Source organism: Mytilus edulis, chromosome 1 (assembly GCF_963676685.1).
Source record: "Mytilus edulis chromosome 1, xbMytEdul2.2, whole genome shotgun sequence".
Classification (NCBI taxonomy): domain Eukaryota; kingdom Metazoa; phylum Mollusca; class Bivalvia; order Mytilida; family Mytilidae; genus Mytilus; species Mytilus edulis.
The window spans coordinates 56,785,748-56,803,470 of record NC_092344.1 but is presented as its reverse complement, the minus strand read 5'-3'; the positions used below and the strand labels follow the sequence as shown (position 1 = coordinate 56,803,470).

The window sequence follows — 17,723 nt, the reverse complement described above, 5'->3', positions numbered from 1 at the left end:
CCATTGGTCCAACCGACGTGTATAGAGGTCTAAAGCACTCTATTGGGGTCTAAGATGGTTTGTTATGCTCATTAGTCCACAGGCACATAGGGTCCAATCTACTCAAGTCCCGGGGTCTTTTGGTGTTTATATCATTTAATAAAAATATAAGCACCACCGAAAAAAAACTTAGCACCACGGGAGGTAGCTTCCCTGCCATTGGTCCAACCGACGTGTATAGAGGTCTAAAGCACTCTATTGGGATCTAAGATGGTTTGTTATGCTCATTAGTCCACAGGCACATATGGTCCAATCTACTCAAGTCCCGGGGTCTTTTGGTGTATATATCATTTAATAAAAATATAAGCACCACCGAAAAAAAACTTAGCACCACGGGAGGTAGCTTCCCTGCCATTGGTCCAACCGACGTGTATAGAGGTCTAAAGCACTCTATTGGGGTCTAAGATGGTTTGTTAAGCTCATTAGTCCACAGGCACATATGGTCCAATCTACACAAGTCCTGTGGTCTTTTGGTGTATATATCATAAAAGAAAAATATAAGCATCACCGAAAAAAACCTTAGCACTACGGGAGGTAGCTTCCCTCCAATTGGTCCAACTGACGTGTAATGGGGTCTAAAGCATTCTATTGGGGTCTACGATGGTTTGTTGAGCTCATTAGTTTACAGGCACATATGGTCCAATCTACACAAGTCCTGGGGTCCTTTGGTGTATATATCATTTAATAAAAATATAAGCACCACCGAAATAAAACTTAGCACCACGGGAGGTATCTTCCCTCCCATTGGCCCAAACGACGCGTAAAGAGGTCTTAAGCACTCTATTGGGGTCTAAACCGGTTGGTTAAGCTCAATAGTCTACAAGCACATATGGTCCAATCTTCACAAGTCCTGGGGTCCTTTGGTGTATATATCATTTAAAAAAATATAAGCACCACAGAACAAAAACTTAGCACCACGGGAGGTAGCTTTCCTCCAATTGGTCCAACCGACGTGTATAGAGGTCTTAAGCACTCTATTGGGGTCTAAGATTGTTGGTTAAGCTCAATAGTCTACAGACACATATGGTCCAATCTTCACAAGTCCTGGGGTCATTTGGTGTATATATCATTTAATAAAAATATAAGCACCACCGAAAAAAACTTAGCACCACGGGAGGTAGCTTCCCTCCCAATGGTCCAAACGACGCGTATAAAGGTCTTAAGCACTCTATTGGGGACTAAGATGGTTTGTTAAGCTCATTAGTCTACAGGCACATATGGTCCAATCTACACAAGTCCTGGGGTTTTTTGGTGTATATATCATTTAATAAAAATATAAGCACCACCGAAAAAAAACTTAGCACCACGGGAGGTAGCTTCCCTCCCATTGGTCCAAACGACGCGTGTAGAGGTCTTAAGCACTCTATTGGGGTCTAAGATGGTGTGTTAAGCTCATTAGTCCGCAGGCACTTATGGTCCAATCTACACAAGTCCTGGGGTCTTTTGGTGTATATATCATTTAAGAAAAATATAAGCACCACAGAACAAAAACTTAGCACCACGGGAGGTAGCTTCCCTGCCATTGGTCCAACCGACGTGTATAGAGGTCTAAAGCACTCTATTGGGGTCTAAGATGGTTTGTTATGCTCATTAGTCCACAGGCACATAGGGTCCAATCTACTCAAGTCCCGGGGTCTTTTGGTGTATATATCATTTAATAAAAATATAAGCACCACCGAAAAAAAAACTTAGCACCACGGGAGGTAGCTTCCCTGCCATTGGTCCAACCGACGTGTATAGAGGTCTAAAGCACTCTATTGGGATCTAAGATGGTTTGTTATGCTCATTAGTCCACAGGCACATATGGTCCAATCTACTCAAGTCCCGGGGTCTTTTGGTGTATATATCATTTAATAAAAATATAAGCACCACCGAAAAAAAAACTTAGCACCACGGGAGGTAGCTTCCCTCCCATTGGTCCAAACGACGCGTATAGAGGTCTTAAGCAGTCTATTGGGGTCTAAGATGGTTTGTTAAGCTCATTAGTCCGCAGGCACATATGGTCCAATCTACACAAGTCCTGGGGTCTTTTGGTGTATATATCATTTAAGAAAAATATAAGCACCACAGAACAAAAACTTAGCACCACGGGAGGTAGCTCCCTCCAATTGGTCCAATCGACGTGTATAGAGGTCTAAAGCACTCTATTGGGATCTAAGATGGTTTGTTATGCTCATTAGTCCACAGGCACATATGGTCCAATCTACTCAAGTCCCGGGGTCTTTTGGTGTATATATCATTTAATAAAAATATAAGCACCACCGAAAAAAAACTTAGCACCACGGGAGGTAGCTTCCCTCCCATTGGTCCAAACGACGCGTATAGAGGTCTTAAGCAGTCTATTGGGGTCTAAGATGGTTTGTTAAGCTCATTAGTCCGCAGGCACATATGGTCCAATCTACACAAGTCCTGGGGTCTTTTGGTGTATATATCATTTAAGAAAAATATAAGCACCACAGAACAAAAACTTAGCACCACGGGAGGTAGCTCCCTCCAATTGGTCCAATCGACGTGTATAGAGGTCTAAAGCACTCTATTGGGATCTAAGATGGTTTGTTATGCTCATTAGTCCACAGGCACATATGGTCCAATCTACTCAAGTCCCGGGGTCTTTTGGTGTATATATCATTTAATAAAAATATAAGCACCACCGAAAAAAAACTTAGCACCACGGGAGGTAGCTTCCCTGCCATTGGTCCAAACGACGCGTATAGAGGTCTTAAGCAGTCTATTGGGGTCTAAGATGGTTTGTTAAGCTCATTAGTCCGCAGGCACATATGGTCCAATCTACACAAGTCCTGGGGTCTTTTGGTGTATATATCATTTAAGAAAAATATAAGCACCACAGAACAAAAACTTAGCACCACGGGAGGTAGCTCCCTCCAATTGGTCCAATCGACGTGTATAGAGGTCTAAAGCACTCTATTGGGATCTAAGATGGTTTGTTATGCTCATTAGTCCACAGGCACATATGGTCCAATCTACTCAAGTCCCGGGGTCTTTTGGTGTATATATCATTTAATAAAAATATAAGCACCACCGAAAAAAAACTTAGCACCACGGGAGGTAGCTTCCCTGCCATTGGTCCAAACGACGCGTATAGAGGTCTTAAGCAGTCTATTGGGGTCTAAGATGGTTTGTTAAGCTCATTAGTCCGCAGGCACATATGGTCCAATCTACACAAGTCCTGGGGTCTTTTGGTGTATATATCATTTAAGAAAAATATAAGCACCACAGAACAAAAACTTAGCACCACGGGAGGTAGCTCCCTCCAATTGGTCCAATCGAGAGGTCTAAGGCACTCTATTGGGGTCTACGATGATTTGTTAAGCTCATTAGTCTACAGGCACATATGGTCCAATCTACACAAGTCCTGGGGTCCTTTGGTGTATAAATCATTTAAGAAAAATATAAGCACCACCGAAAATGAACTTAGCACCACGGGAGGTGGTTTACCACCCATTGGTCCAACAAACGGGTAAAAGGATCTATAGTGCTCTTTGGGGGTCTAACTTGGTTTGTAAGGTCATTGGTCCATATGCACCTTGGGTTCAATCTATAAATCCATGGGGTTATTTTAGGGTATATTTCATCAAAGAAAATGTAAGCACCAGCGAAAACGGACTAAGCACCACGGGAGGTGGCTTCCCTCCCATTGGTCCAACAAACGAGTAAAAGGTTCTAAAATACTCTTATGGGGTCTAACTTTGTTTGTAAGTCTCATTGGTCCACATGCACCTTGGGTTCACTCTACATGTCCATGGGGTCATTAAGGGTATATTTCATTAAAGAAAATATAAGCACCACCGAAAATGGACTTAGCACCACAGGAGGTGGCATCCCTCCTATTTGTCCAATAGACTAGTATATGGGTTTATAAAACTCATTGTGAGTCCAAGTTGGTTTGTATGGATCATTGGTCCACATACACTTGTGGTTCAACTTCCAACTCATTATGGTGCTTTAGGATATATTACATTAAATACAGACATAAGCACCATAAAAAACGAACTAAGCACCACGGGAGGTGGCTGGCCTCCCATTGGTCCAACAAACGGGTAAAAAGGTCTAAACTATTCTTCTGGGGTATAACTTGGTTTGTAAGGCTCATTGGTCCACATGCACCTGGGGTCCACTCTACATGTCCATGGGGTCCTTTTTGGTATATTTCAAAAAAGAAAAATATAAGCATCACCGAAAATGGACTTAGCACCACGGGGGTAGCTTCCCTCCCAGTGGTCCAATAAACAGATTAAAGGTTTTAAAATAATCTTTGGGGTCTAACTTGGTTTGTAAGGCCCCTTGGTCCATATGCACATGTGATTCAATCTATAAGTCTTTTATGGTATATTTCATGGAAGAGTAGAAAAGCACCACCAAAAACGAATTTAGCACCACAGGAAGAAGTTATCCTTTAATTGATATAAGATAATAGGCCCAGGGTCTAAATCACTCAAGCAGGGTCCACCAGCTTTTCTAGAATAGTCTACAAGTTAAAGAAATCCACCCATCTCATCTATTTATAAGCACCACCAAAAGGAAATAAGCACCATGGTTAGGAGCTAGCCTCCAATAGGTCTACGCCTCAATGTCAATGGTCTTAAGCGATCAGTTTGGGACTAATCTGATAAACACACCATATAGGTCCACCAGACTTGCTTAAATCGTCCGCAAGTTGAAGATGTCTACCTGTCTAAAATATTTATAAGTACCACCAAAAATAAATTAGCACCGTGGACAGCAGCTAAGCTCCTTAATGTCTATAAACTAGGTGTATGGTTTTAATCAATCTGGTGAAGTCATATCTGGCTTCTATGGCCTATTAGACCATCAAACTTAGTGGTTTTGGTGTACTAGACCAAGATGTCAAATTCTTACATAGTGCATATATATTAGCACCACAACAAATGAACTAAGCATCAATGGCTGTAGCTATCATCCATTAGGTCCAACAGGCAATATACAGGGTCTAAATTACTCTGAGGGTTCTAATGTGGTTTCTGTGGTCTATTGGTCCACCAGACTTAGTGGGCCGGTCTACAATGTCCAGTCCTATGGACATTGCTCATTGTTAAAACCCGTATGGGGACCTATAGCTATTAATTTCTCTGTCGTTTGGTCTCTTTTTGATGGTGGTCTAATTGGCAATCATATCACATTTCTTTTTTTTTTTTTTTGTATTTGGCACCAGGGGCTGAACTATCATTCATTATGTCTAATAAGCAAGGTCCAGAGTCTATTTCAATTCATCGAAGTATTATCTAATACGATGTTCTTTTGTGATATATTCACACAAGTATTGCAAACTATATATAATTGTTACTCGCACAGAAATTGAAGTAACCCTGTATATTAAAGACTTTAAGAGTTAAGTTTCAAGATTTCAAGTCTGATGCTAAAAATGCATGGATTAGCGCTGAAAGTGTTTTGCAATGCATGTTATCTCACTACCAGCGCTAAAATACAAAATGCAGTGTTGAACTGTAAACTCTGTGTGCTAATGAGAAATTTTTCACTGGGTGTTGGCCATGGGTTAGGGTCAGGGTTAGGGTTAGGGTTAGGGTAAGGGTTAGGGTAAGGGTTAGGGTTAGGGTTAGGGTTAGGGTTAGGGTTAGGGTTAGGGTTAGGGTTAGGGTTAGGGTTAGGGTTAGGATTAGGATTAGGGTTAGGGTTATAGTAAGGGTTAGGGTCAGGATTAGGGTTGTAGTAAGGGTTAGGGTTAGGGTTAGGGTTAGGGTAAGAGTTAGGGTTAGGGTAAGGGTTAGGGTTAGGGTTATGACATGTAACCCTAACCCTAACCCTGATTACTTAAATACATAATTAGTAGAGTATAGATCTGCATCGTTCAATTTTACTTCTCTAGTGCTTTATCATAACTCAACATTAGTATGAGGCTGACATAACTCTGTGAAAATTATATATAGATAGCCGTAGTCTGATTGGCGCTGGTCGCACTGCATAAATCCTTTACTGGATGCGTAAGGTCCTGTAGTAGCAATGTCTAGCGCAATATATGTCAAATCTTAAGATGACTGAGATGTATAGTTGTGCGCTAGAAATTTGAAGTCTTACATCTTTACCTATAGTCATGTATCAATTCGGATGTTAAGCAAAACCAGAAGGTATTAAGATAAACGATTAGCCAAATTCATCTAAATCTTGCAATGCAACTGCAAACTTGTCTTTTGAAGAAGTACTGTCTTTGGGCTTGCGATGTAAAGAATAAAACCTAATGATACAAAGAAATACATAACCTCTGACAGTGATTGGATATCCAATGCAAGACATATTTTCCTTTTATATTAACTTAATATCTGCTCTTTTGCATTTTTTTTTATTCTGTCGCTAATATTCACATCTACAGTGCTGAATTCGCAAGACATTATATACAAGAACTTTACTTTTTGTTCGCTTTGTCAGAGACAAACCACCGGTGTCCTAAGCATTAGGCTCAAATGTTATGTGAATGGTATTATAGGCGGATCCAGGGGGCTTGGAGAGGGGGGGGCTTTCGTGTGAAAAATTTGGTTGATTATATAGGGGTCACTGAAGCATGACTGGGGCCTCCCTTTAATCAGTCAGCGCCCCCTTCTCATGACAAGTTCTGGATCTGGAGACACAAAATCCAGAATTAAAGCCGAATATGTCAAGTCTACCGCAAAAAATACAAGGTCTAGCGTGGAAGATCTGAAGATGTAGCTTCTGTCGCTGGACTTGACATATTTAAAAGCGCTATAGAAGTTAAATCCCGTGTGTTGATCTTTATATCTACAGCGCATAACTCTATGTCTACAGCGCTAAACTATACATTTTCAGTCACATATTTTTTTCTCATTTATCTCGTCTGTACCAGCATCGCTTGATTTTTATATCGCTAGTTTTAATATCTTCAATGCTGGAATGTCCATCTATGGCGCTCAGATTTAGAGTTTATTACTCCCTTATATGTCTTGAAATTGAAAGCTTTTTGCAAATGTTTTATGAAATTCCATTAAGGTTTGAACTAAGTTATTGATCTCTACACTTTATCTAAACGCAAAAATCAAAGGCCCTTTTAGCAGTAAATACCAAATGCGTTTTAAGAAACCTTTATTAATTTTGAAGAAGAATTTGTCCAAGTCAATGAACAAAATGCCATGCAGGTTAGAGTTACTGAATCTTAAAAAATAAAAATAAAAACATAGTTCATCTTAATGTTAGTTGCGAAACATACCATTCATCCTTTGAAAACGGGAAAAAGTTTGGCATCCAACGAATATAATTAGAAGATTACCTATTGAGAAATACTTTACAAAACACCACATAGAAACATATGTCTTATAGCAACGAAAGACCCACCAAATACCTGTGATTATATCAGAAGCTCTTGAACGATAATCATATCTTGGTCCACTAGAGGTATCCATCGAGAAGCTCAAGGCGATAACAAATCTGGTGATAAGCCGATTTTTCAGTCAAGGAAAAGAAAAAAGGAATATATATGGCTTTCACAATTTGGAATATACCTGTGGTCATCTGTCACACAGATATTCTAAAACGGTCACCCAAATCATATCAGCTTCCGTAAACCGTTTTAAGGGCTAACTTAAATTTAGGAATTGAAATATCTGATCTCTGATTCCAAATATTCCTTGTAAGCAACAGCCTCTTGCATAGTAATCATGTTAGTGTATGCAAACTATGAAATATCGTATCAACTGGAATAAGTGCATTTGATGGTCCTGCTAAGACGTTATTACATAGAAATGGAAAGTTCAAGATAGGAAAGCTGAAATAATTTTCTTTGTCTTTATGTTTAGTGCAAAACCACCCTAATTGGTTATTGCTAGATGAAAGTCAATATGTAGACTTGGCTGTACTGATGGTATCCTTTATTTCAAGATCGGAAGGGATGACTGGTATTAACATTGTCACCAAACGTAATTATTAAATAGAACATCCTTTCCATTTGGAAAGGGGAAGTACAAGGGTTAGTCTAGCTTTTAAGATATCTTCTTGAGAAGCTCCAATATTATGAAGGTCTTATTTCAACGAAGAAACGATGGACTAAAAGAGGCTTTTAAAAGAATGTTAATTGTCTGTTGAAAAACATAGTCCTCAAACTTAAAAAGTTTTTTTTTTCAATTTATCATTCTAATGATGTCAATTTCGGTGACCTTAATGTTTAAATCAGGGATTTATTAAGAAAGAATGATGAATTCCTTCCCACAAGATATTTACAACTACGTTAATGAAACAAAGCTGGACTGAACACTTGCACAAGTGTTACAGAACTGGAGGCTCTAAAGAGCTTGTGTCGCTCACCTTTAGCTTGGCCTGTGTTCTTATTCAACAAAGTACACTCTTAAACATTATAAATGGGAATAAAATTCTCATTTAAATACCTCTGTTTTGTTAATCTTCATTGATTATCATTTAGTGTGTTTAGTTTCTTTTTTATCTTCTTCTGTTTTGCTCAAGACACAAATGAGGGTAAATAAATCCTCATTTAAAGACAAGCACTCCGTAAAAGGGCGACAGTCTACTATGTACTCAAAATTTGATTTGTTAGTAGATCTTAGATAAAGGAAGATGTGGTATGAGTGCCAATGAGATTACTCTCCATCCATGTAACAGTTTATAAAAGTAAACCATTAAGATTTTAATTTTCTATTTATTACAATTCTTATCATTTGAAGGCAAACATATATACAAACAAGAAAGAAGTTAAAAATTGTCATTTAAGGGCAATTACTCCAACAAGGAGTCTTTGGTTGATTTCTTCCATTTTGTCTTAATTGTAGATGTTGCATTGTTGAACATTTTTATCAATTAAGTTTCTATCTATCTAATATAGTTTTCAAGATAATAGCTACAATGTAAAAAAAAAAATTGGGAATGTGTCCATAGGACACAGATAATGCCCCTGCTTGCATAAAATGCTATAAACAAACATACATCGACAAGAACAGTAAAAGTAGTGTTTATGTTTGAAATCATAAAATTCAAATAAAAGTCAGATGAGTCCTGCCAAACCGACACATACTAGTAGATCTTATCATCATTTCATACTCAACACATAATTACTATAGTGTCTTACTAATCAATAATTAAAAAGAAGATGAACTCCTTCATACAGAAATGTATACCTCTTGTGCAGACTTAATACCAAATATAATTGTCCTTTTACTCATGATAACTGACAAAATCAGGTGATAAAAACACTGAGATCAATGACACCAGACACAAGCCAGACATCCAAATATAATTTATAAAACTCTTCTACCTTCTGAAATGAAAAAAGTTGAGACCAGCATCCTATTTCTTGCATTATGGGACATATGATTTATATTCTATTGATTTGATCATTCAGTAATCAAGAAAATGTGATATAAATTGTGGTAGCTCTGAATTGATTCATAAAACATACAAAGACGGGTATTGCATTATACTTTTATTAAGTTTATTAATCAATGAATATTCAAAACATAAGTTTCATCTATACAGATGGACTTCAATCAACATTCAGCACAATGTACAATCAAATAAAAGTTTATAATTTGTTACAATTTCAAATTAAACATAAATTATGCACATCAACCCCAGTTTCTTTTCAAGTTTGATTTTCTATAAATTTAATACCTATGAACATTTTTATTTGCATACAGAATTCTTAGAAGTATCAGTAGGTAGGAGATACATTAATTTAAAATGTAATAAGTTTTTCAATTTATTATCTTTTCAAATAAAATAAAAATGTGGGTTCATTTGTAAATGTTTGAAAATGTAACATGTCAACTTAAATGATGTTTCAAATTCAAATAACTTATTTATTACCACAGATCTAAAATGCAGAATTTCAGAATTCATCAAATTCTGAATACTTTCACCATTAAGGTTGGTATAAAAAAAATAAGCCATTACTATGTAATTGAGGGGGCGTGCAAAAGAAACAATTAATTTTAATACATATTTATACAGATCATCGCTAAATTCAAAAATACTACAACTACAGGATTGTTTGACAACCTTGAATGTAAATAAAGATAATGTAATCAGCATAAAATACTGCCTTGATTACATATATACCAAACATATTCTGATAAATAAAAAAATATTAAAGGGACACAACTCCTAAAAACAACATATATTTAATTTAAAAGTAATAATCTAAAATTAAGGGATAATTTGCATCAGCAAATATAAGTTAGCATCAATTGTTAGGAACATTAATCTCTATTAAGGGACAAATCTATCAGTCAGTGATAATACTAAAATGAGCCACTTTAATTTACTATTTCAGATAAATAATTTAGAAGTAGAGTTATCTGCCTTAGTCATTTGATTTTGAAATAAGAACTAATTTAAGTAAAAAAATCATATTGTTTGGTTTTACAAAATGTATCTTGAATTTCTGCAAACTAAATTTCTCTAATACAGTGTTAAATTGTCAGTCTTCAAAAATTATCTTTACAATTCATAAAAAAAAAGAAGAAGACTTTTGTGCACAGTAGATTTCCTTTATTTTGTTCTTGAGATTAAAGGTTGAACTCCAATCATAAAACTGTAAACAAAGAAGAAACAAATTTTGACACATATTTTCAACTTTAAACATTTAGAATTCTAGGAGTTGGAAAACAAACAGTCTTGCATAAAGTTTTTTGGAGATTAATAAGGGGAGATAATTCAAGCCTTGAAAAACTTTAATCTAACAAATTTACTTTTACAATACATCTTCAAGAATATAAAAAAAGTAAGACTGATATTTTAAGAATCAAGCTTGAACAGTATTTCTTAAGTGTATTTTTTGTTATGTGTGTTTTAGATTGAAAAAATAACATTTTCACATCTATTGTTGTAATGATAAAATCTTTTCTTTTAATTTCCTTCAGATGGAGTTGCTTTGTCTTCTTTTTCTTGACAGTTGGTCAGCTTGGGTATAAATAAGTTGATTTCTCTTCATTCTTTAATTCACTGAAATAATAAAGCCTCAATTTTTTAAAATAATAACTTGAAATTCAAATACTTGTTTGCTTGTGACAATTGTTTAGTGTTACATAATCAATCAAGATAGAATGAAATAAATTGTCTGAATCAGTAAAATCAGCTCCCTAACAGATTGTAAATGTATTTGCCTATGAGACAACTCTTTACAAGAGGCCAAATGATACAGAAATTAACAACTACAGGTCATCCGCCACTTTTGTAATATTATAGAATAATTGTCTACTTGAAACTTATATTCGTCCAATTGGATATACTTATTGTTTACTTTAATATGTGATAATTTATTTAAATTATGTGCAATGTAATTTATCAAAATATGGGAAAATGAATGAACAAATTATTAATTGATAAAAGGTGTGTATGCATTGATTTATTTTACATTTGTATACACTAATAATACTTAAGACGTGCATATTATCCTACCATAAAAAGCTGACTGTAAGCAAAAGCTGTGAAATGACCACAATTAATTTCATTCTTTAGCTGTAGTACATCTGATATCTGAACACTTTTGACTTCAATTTAGATAATCTACGGAAAGAAAAACAAGATTTAGATATATAGTTGGACACACAATTTCATAAAAATGATGTACAATTAAGAATCAATAATTTAGCATAGTGATTTTAAATATCACACCATAATGAACATGTCATGTTATTTATGTTTTTCTATATGTGACTGTTCTAAGTCAGCAGCCTGTTATCATTGCTGAATATCATATTTGTTTTTTTCTTCTTTTTTACAAAGTTACTTAATGTATTAAGGTGCTTGTTTCATACTATTTCAATTACTCCTTTATAGGGTTTTTGCCTTGAAGACAGGAAAAGCAATGGAGAATTATCATAAGAAATACAATTTTCTGGCTTTAAATCTCCTCACAACATTTGTTTGCATTTACATAGCTTTAAGGATACAGACCTGTCAGTAACATTTTGTGCATACATGTAGACCAAATGGCCCTGTAAAACAAAATCAAGTTTTTCGTCAATGAAATATATCATAAAACTCCTGGACTCGTAGATTGGACACAGACAGTGGGCCATATAAATCAATATAGGCCTCTCAAAGTGTTTTTTACATCCCTATACCTGTTTATTGGATCAAGGGGGTGGAAGCAATCATCCGTGGTGCTAAGTTCATTTTTGGTGGTGCTTATTATATTTCTTTAATGAAATATACAACAACAGACCCCTGGACTAGAAAATTGCCCCACATGTGCTTTTCAAATCATCTTAGACCCAAAAGAGTGGGTTAGACCCCTTAACCTATCTTGATGGACCACTGAGAGGAAAGTTACCTCCCATGGTGCTTAGTTCGTGCCTGATGGTGCTTATATTTCTTATATGAAATATTGAAATATACTACAACAGACCTCTGGACTAGAAGATTGAACCACATGAGCTTTTCAAAGCATCTTAGACCCAAAGAATGTGTTAGACCCCTAAATCTGTTTGTTGGGCCAACGAGAGGAAAGCTACCTCCCATGGTTCTTACGGTAGTTTGTTTTTCTTGGTGCTTATATTTTTTTTAATGAAATATACCCTATGAGAACCCTTAACTTAACGATTAGACCACAGTTGCCTGTTGACCAATGAGCCTTACAAACCAAGTTAGTACTCCTAAGAGTATTTAGACCCCTATACCCATCTATTGGACCAAATTGAGGGAAGTAACCTCCTGTGGTGCTACATTTTTTTTTGGTGGTGCTTATATTTTTATTTTTCTTCAGTAAAATATACCCAGAGACCCCTAGACTAATGTAGATTGTACCACAGTTGCTTTTAGACCAACAGGCCTTACAAACCAACTAAGAACTCCAAAGACTATTTTAGACCCACTACCCATCCTTTGGACCATTTGGAGGGAAGCTACCTCAAGAGATGCAAAGTTTGTTTTTGGTGGTGCTTATATTTTATAAAAGACCCCTTGACTTGTAGAGTGGATCACAGTTGCCTTTGGACCAATGAGCCTTACAAACCAACTAAGTACCCCTAAGAGTATTTAGACCCCTACACCATCTGTTGGACCAAATTGAGGGAAGCTACCTTCTGTGGTGCTAAGTTTCTTTTTGGTGGTGCTTATATTTTTCTTTAGTGAAAAATATCCTGAAACCCTGGACTAGTGTAGATTGGACCACAGTTGCTTTTTGACCAATGAGCCTTACAAACCAACTTAGAACACCAAAGAGCATTATAGATCCTTTTACCTGTTTGTTGGACCAATGGGTGGGAAACCACCTCCCGTGGTGCTAAGTCAATTTTTCGGTGGTACTTATATTTTTTAAAAATAATATATACACCAAAACACCCCAGGACTTGTGTAGATTGGACCGTGTGTGCCTGTGGACTAATGAGCTTAACAAACCATCTTAGACCCCAATAGAGTGCTTTAGACCCCTATACACATTAGATGGACCAATTGGAGGGAAGCTACCTCCCGTGGTGCTAATTTTTTTTTCTGTGGTGCTTATATTTTTCTTAAATGATATATACACCAAAAGACCCCAGGACTTGTGTAGATTGGACCATATGTGCCTGTGGACTAATAAGCTTAACAAACCATCTTAGACCCCAATAGAGTGCTTTAGACCCCTATACACGTTAGATGGACCAATTGGAGGGAAGCTACCTCCCGTGGTGCTAAGTTTTTTTTCTGTGGTGCTTATATTTTTCTTAAATGATATAAACACCAAAAGACCCCAGGACTTGTGTAGATTGGACCATATGTGCCTGTGGACTAATAAGCTTAACAAACCATCTTAGACCCCAACAGAGTGCTTTAGACCCCTATACACGTTAGATGGACCAATTGGAGGGAAGCTACCTCCCGTGGTGCTAAGTTTTTTTTCTGTGGTGCTTATATTTTTCTTAAATGATATATACACCAAAAGACCCCAGGACTTGTGTAGATTGGACCATATGTGCCTGTGGACTAATAAGCTTAACAAACCATCTTAGACCCCAATAGAGTGCTTTAGACCCCTATACACGTTAGATGGACCAATTGGAGGGAAGCTACCTCCCGTGGTGCTAAGTTTTTTTTCTGTGGTGCTTATATTTTTCTTAAATGATATAAACACCAAAAGACCCCAGGACTTGTGTAGATTGGACCATATGTGCCTGTGGACTAATAAGCTTAACAAACCATCTTAGACCCCAACAGAGTGCTTTAGACCCCTATACACGTTAGATGGACCAATTGGAGGGAAGCTACCTCCCGTGGTGCTAAGTTTTTTTTCTGTGGTGCTTATATTTTTCTTAAATGATATATACACCAAAAGACCCCAGGACTTGTGTAGATTTGACCATATGTGCCTGTGGACTAATGAGCATAACAAACCATGTTAGACCCCAATAGATTGCTTTAGACCCCTATACACATTAGATGGACCAATTGGAGGGAAGCTACCTCCCGTGGTGCTAATTTTTTTTTCTGTGGTGCTTATATTTTTCTTAAATGATATATACACCAAAAGACCCCAGGACTTGTGTAGATTGGACCATGTGTTCCTGTGGACTAATGAGCTTAACAAACCATCTTAGACCCCAATAGAGTGCTTTAGACCCCTATACACATTAGATGGACCAATTGGAGGGAAGCTACCTCCCGTGGTGCTAAGTTTTTTTTCTGTGGTGCTTATACAAAAATGTTATATTTTTCTTAAATGATATATACACCAAAAGACCCCAGGACTTGTGTAGATTTGACCATATGTGCCTATGGACTAATGAGCATAACAAACCATGTTAGACCCCAATAGAGTGCTTTAGACCCCTATACACGTTAGATGGACCAATTGGAGGGAAGCTACCTCCCATGGTGCTAAGTTTTTTTTCTGTGGTGCCTATATTTTTCTTAAATGATATATACACCAAAAGACCCCAGGACTTGTGTAGATTTGACCATATGTGCCTGTGGACTAATGAGCATAACAAACCATGTTAGACCCCAATAGAGTGCTTTAAACCCCTATACATGTTAGTTGGACCAATTGGAGGGAAGCTACCTCCTGTGGTGCTAAGTTTTTTTTCGGTGGTGCTTATATTTTTTTTAAATTAAAAATACCCTTAAAGAGGACCACATGGACTTGTAGATTGGACCCAAGAGGCATGTGGACCAATGAGCCTTACAAACCAACTAGGACTCACGAAGAGTGTTATACACCCATATACTTGTCTGTTGGACCAGCGGGAAGGTAGCTATTTCCTGTTGTGAAATTTTCCCCCATGACTTAAAGATTGGACCAGAGGTGTCTGTAATTTACAAGCTTCACAAAGTTTGGACCCAAACCCTGGATGTAAGACCTTAAGACAGAAGCTTCCTCCTCTGGTGCTTAGTTCATTTTAGGTGGTGCTTTAAATTAAACAACATTTTCAATAAAAAAACATTCCGGTAGACTTTTAAATTGGACAAGATATCCCGTTAGGGCCTTTGTAATAATTATTTGAACCTAAACAGTTAATTAGACAACCAAACATGCCTATAAAATGTGGAGCTCAATGTGGGCTGAACAAACCGGATGTTTTGATTTAATTGACCATGCGCAGATATAACTACGAGTTTTCGATCCATAACAAAGAAAAAGCTAGAAATAAATCGAAAAAAAATGACTGAGACCTTGTCTCAATCATAAAACAGGTTACCAGAAAAATGATAATCCAATCAAACGGTGGTGCTTATAGTGGTTTTCATCACGTTTTGATATATATATTATTACTCCGAAGATCACATAAACATGCTGTCGTAAATTGGATGCAAATGTCGTTAATAGGATGTCGTAATACAATAGTCGTAATCTATGGTGCGCTGTTTATGCTATTAAAGATATATATATGACGCATGTAGATTGAAATAAACAATTAATTTCCCCATAGGCGACAATGGTAGCCTTTTTCGAGATACATACTTTAGAAAGTTGATTTTTTTAACCAAATCTTGCTAGAATCAAAGAAAAGTTATTAGGAAAGTATTTTTTGGTCCCAAAAATATAGGTTCGCGTTGCTTTTCTTAGCGTATTTTGTATTTATCTCCCATGCCTATCAATTTTGCCCTTAAAAATAGGTGTCTTGTCCTAGCGTTGAAAAGTCATCTCAGTGCCTTTAGGGCTACGGAATAATTTTTATTTTGTATAAAGCAGAGTGGACGAAGTCTCTAAAAATAAAAAATAACGGGCGCACATATCGACCAATCAGGATTAGCCATACTCTTAATTCTGAATACCATGCTCATAAAATGGCTGCGACCATAAAATCTAATGGTGTATTGTAACCTGCATGCATACGCACCATATGTACAATTTAAATAATATAGATAGATAATTGGCAGAGTTTTGTGTTCTATTTCGATCAATTTTACATTATTTCAACTCTATAGTGATCATGATTTCGATAAAGTTGTTGAAAGTTTAGAAACTGATACTAGTTTAAATCTAATAAACTGGTTTTCAATAAATTTAATGAAGGCTAATCCTGACAAATTCCAGGCTATAGCCATAGTTGAAAAATTTAGATAAACATAATTTGATATTTAATTTAAATAGAAACAAAATTTCTTGAGAAGAAAATGTTAAACTTCTTGGAATAACTCAGGAACATCATATATATATATATTAACTATATTAACTATACTGAGATATACTGTTCCCAGAATAACTATACTGAGATTCGGACCTAAACTTTAACAATCATATATCTGAAATATGTAAAAAGGCACCAATATTCTAAAACGTATGGGTAAATATTTAAGCAGGCTAGGCAGGTTAACAGCATACTTCTCATTCATTCTTTCGAAATTTAACTATTGTCCAGTAATTTGGCACTACGGCTGTAAATAGCGGGAAAAAATCTTTTAAAATGGAAAAAAAAATCAAGAAAGAGTTCCAAGATTAATTTATGAAGATTGTGATAGTCCATACAAAAAACTGCTAGAAAAATCTAAATAACCACCTTTAAAAATAAGAAGAATAAAAACAATTGCAATAGAAACATTTTAAATAATTCACAAAGAAAATCTGAGCTACCTTCATGATTTGATTGCATGATATTAAAATTAACAAATATGATTTAAGATAACAGGAAACAGCAGTATTCCCAAGAGTCCGAACTACTAAGTATGGCTTAAGATCGTTTCGCTATCTAAATGCTGCATGCACAAATCTGATGAGCTGTCCGAACCACTGTAGAATGGAAACATTTAAATTTAAAAAAAAATGGTACAACCATGGCCGGGTTCCAATTAACAGCTCGTGCCAGTGCAGTGCATGCATATAGTGTTTATGCCTGTTTTTATATTATTTTTTAGCTCACCTGGCCCAAAGGGGCAAGTGAGCTTTTCTCATCACTTGGCGTCCGTTGTCCGGCGTCCGTCGTCCGTCATCCGTAAACTTTTACAAAAATCTTCTCCTCTGTCCGGTGACCCGGCCAACCAACCAAGATGGCCGCCATGGCTAAAAATAGAACATAGGGGTAAACATGCAGTTTTTAGCTTATAACTCAAAAACCAAAGCATTTAGAGCAAATCTGACGAAGTAAAATTGTTTATCAGGTCAAGATCTATCTGCCCTGAAATTTTCAGATGAATCAGACAACCCGTTGTTAGGTTGCTGCCCCTGAATTGGTAATTTTAAGGAAATTTTGCTGTTTTTGGTTATTATCATGCATATTATTATAGATAGAGATAAACTGTAAACAGCAAAA

The 17,723-nt window shown here is 36.4% G+C and overlaps 1 long non-coding RNA gene across 2 annotated transcripts; it reads right to left on the bottom strand.

The window, feature by feature from the left end:
* Positions 1-9,459: 9,459 nt before the first annotated feature.
* LOC139485443 (uncharacterized) lies at positions 9,460-15,577 on the bottom strand. 2 transcript variants are annotated; one of them, XR_011655321.1, is made up of 4 exons: positions 15,509-15,577; positions 11,947-11,987; positions 11,449-11,556; positions 9,460-10,992 (listed from the first exon to the last, which is right to left on the bottom strand). It is a non-coding gene; the product is annotated as an uncharacterized lncRNA (long non-coding RNA). The 2 variants fall into 2 exon arrangements; XR_011655325.1 differs by lacking the exon at positions 15,509-15,577 and adding an exon at positions 15,479-15,496.
* Between the last annotated feature and the right edge of the window lie 2,146 nt (positions 15,578-17,723).